The sequence below is a fragment of the Capsicum annuum genome, chromosome 12 (genome assembly GCF_002878395.1).
Source record: "Capsicum annuum cultivar UCD-10X-F1 chromosome 12, UCD10Xv1.1, whole genome shotgun sequence".
Classification (NCBI taxonomy): Eukaryota; Viridiplantae; Streptophyta; class Magnoliopsida; order Solanales; family Solanaceae; genus Capsicum; species Capsicum annuum.
Window position 1 is genome coordinate 191298469 of NC_061122.1, and position 3330 is coordinate 191301798.

A 3330-nucleotide genomic window follows, 5' to 3' on the forward strand; every position below is an offset into this window, starting at 1 on the left:
AAAATAACAACATCAATTTACTAAGTAATCTGACCAAATACATAACAAATTTAATGTACAAAAAGACGTCTCTAACGCTATACATAACTAATTTATGTATAAGGTTGAAATAACAACAAAACGCTCTTATATAACAATGTATAAGAATGCGTAAAATGATAAAAAAAAAATATAAATTCAACAATAAATCACTATACTTTTGAAAGACGTGGTCGTGATGATTCTTCACTTTTTATTTTAAAGATTTAGCAACGTGCTTTTTAGAGTTTGTACGAGAAACTTTTCTTGACTTCTTCATTTTGATGGGGTCGTTTTGATGTTTCGAATTATTTTCTCTAAAAGTTGAACCAGACTCCATTACTATGCTTAAATTTTGAGAATTACGCACATGCAACAAGTAACTCATATATGATTTGAAAAAATTGAAAAAAATAAGAAATTAAACTAACCTCAAAAATAAATTGAAGAAGAAGATGTTGTTCAACAATTTGATAAGATAAGATTTGTAAATTTAAATCTTGAAATCTCTTAATATGGTTGCTTGATTTTGGGCATAAATTGTGGAGGCGTAATATGTATATGGAGGTTGGAGAAAGAAAGTATAAAAAATAAAATATTTGTAATTAGTTTTGGTAGATGAGAGTTTATGTAATAATAGAAATTCAGGATGTATATTATTTAAATAAGTTTTCCTAGTTTTAAAGGCCATGTGGTGTAAATTATCCCTTTCTTTGGTAAGAAAAAGTCCTAATAAATTTAGGGGGGAGGGAGGGGGGGTGAATTTCGTGGGTGTTTGTAGTGAAGAAGAAAATTGCTGTGCTCTTTGTTATTTTTCTTATTTTAATTTTTTAAAAATAAAGTTTTTATTGGATATTATTATTCTAATTTTGATGGAAACCATAATTTTTTTTCCTTTTTTCCCCTCTTATTATATATTCTAGTTTAGCCGCACGTGCCTCACATGTGTACCTTTTAATTATTTAAATTAGATGATTTTATCTATTGCGAAGATTTTAAAGGAAGTGTAAAAAGTTCAAAACATATATTTTGTTGTAAGCACATATATATTTTATCACCAGAATTTTCAAATAATTAATGAATTTAATATATTGTAGATGTAGATGTAGATTTACACACGTTTTTAATCTTCTTAAAATCAAATTTAGTTGATTTATAATTCTTAAACTAAAGAAAAAAGTATTAGTTGTTATTAATTTTGATGCCTTCTAATAAGGAAATGTTTTACCATAAATATATTTAATTAATTTTCAAATCTTAAATATTAGGAAAAAATAGTGAAAAAATGATTTTGTCTATAGCAAAGACTTTTAATAAAGGACAAAAAATTTAAACGATATTTTTAAGACCCTTCACACTTTTAATATATTATAGATATAGATATAGATTAGGAATCCTTTTTAGGTACACTTGAAAAAAAAAAAGCTTACCACTAATAATTCTCCATATTTGTTTTCTTACCATATATTTTAGCACTCCTTAATTTTTGTTTTGTATTTAATAATATAAAAATAATTAACTAATAATTTAAGAAAAAGGTGAAAACACCATTTTGTCTATTCTGGGCTCTTTTAATGGAGGGCAAAAAGTATAAACAACATTTTTAATATCTTTCACACTGATATAAATATAGATAGAGATATATAAGTATAACAAATACTCATAATGAGGTATTTAGGGTTAAAGTTGGGAATTAATAAAATTATTTCTTTTGTAATTAATTACCAAAAAAATAATATTTCTTTTGAGAAATCTAAATCATTTTTTTAACCATAAAATACAAGTAACTAAAGACAACTCTTAATTGTCATCAGTTGATCAACACGAATTAATACACACTTTTATTGACATCAAAATCTTCAATAGAGAGGGAGAGCTTTTGGCAAGGCCAACTCATGAATTGCAGCATTAATGGGAATCATATGAAACTTGGAATAATCAACTACTGATAACATCTGTTTCTCTTCGATGGTAGTAATTGCTTTAATTATGTAAAGCAGAATATGTTTGAGCTCTTCTCGATCAGTCCACCCGTGGATTTCTACTTCTATGAGTTGGCTATTTTTATTCATTAATTTCCACACCGAAAAATTCTTCCTTGGCATTACAAAATCTTGTTTTTTGAGCATCAAGCTAGGGCAAAAATCCCCTGCTCCGTCACCTAGATAGATCATTCTTTTCTTATTCTCTTCCAAAGTAAGAGATGCTTACATTCTTTCTATTATGAGACCCTTGCACATGTTTGGAGGACGCAAGAATTATTGCACTTGTGATCAAAATCATAGTAAGGACTGATTCTAAGTTTTCCTTCATCATCAACGTAGCTCGGATTTGTGTTGATTTTTGAAAAGCAATCATTGATTCCTGAATGCTTCAATATTGTCTCAACGAAGAAGAGATTCGCATCACTCACTATCCTCAAATCATACCCTAAAGCATAAGCTTCTTTGATTGCTGGAACCACCCTGGGAATTACAGGCACCCATTTCAATACTTCTTTAATACCCTGCATGATTTTGCCTCGTGCATGGATCTCCTTCATCATTGTGTCCATAACAGTGTTCCACACATTGTAGGGATAAGTTGATCGAAGATATCAGTAGCACTAAACTCATCGATAACCCAATTGTCGTTATCCAAATCAATGACCGTCTTGTCAAAATAAAAAACCACTACGATTTTCGCCATGAATGAAAGAAACTCAAATTCAAACAGAGAGAAAAATTCTTTGTTTTTTCTCAAAACAATTGAGGTTGAAGGTGACGAAAAAGAGAAGAAAGAAGAGGGCATTATATAGTGGAAAAGAGTGAAAAATGTTTGCATATTCTAGGTAGGAAACAAAAATAATATATATTTCTACTTCAACTAGTGTTGGGTTTTTCAGTTATAGAAACTTTGTACAAGCATATGGACAAAAGTTACTTGTGCGTTAATTAAAAGTTACTTGTGATATAAGTAACAACTGTATTTATAATTACTTGTTATTCAAAATTTACTTGTGTTAATCAATTGAATCAAAATATGTATAATCCATAAAATGTTGTAAATTATATTAATTATAAGTATGTCCATTTTGTGTTACTTGGAAGGAATGAACTAGTTAAGAAAGGAAATAATTTAGTTAGAGTGGAACCAGTTAGTTGGGTTTCTTTTATATTAATAGGAGAGTTTATTTTTACTATTACAAAGACCATCACAAAGTAATAAAATATTTCCTCCTCTCTCTACAAAGTAATAATGCCCCTTCCGTTTCAACTTATTTGTTTGATTTTGACTTGATAATGAGTTTGAAGTTTTAAAAGTAAAAAGACT

The 3330-nt window shown here is 28.3% G+C and overlaps 1 pseudogene; it reads right to left on the reverse strand.

The window, feature by feature from the left end:
* Window positions 1-1877: 1877 nt before the first annotated feature.
* Window positions 1878-2706, reverse strand: LOC107849010 (annotated as a pseudogene).
* Window positions 2707-3330: the final 624 nt, after the last annotated feature.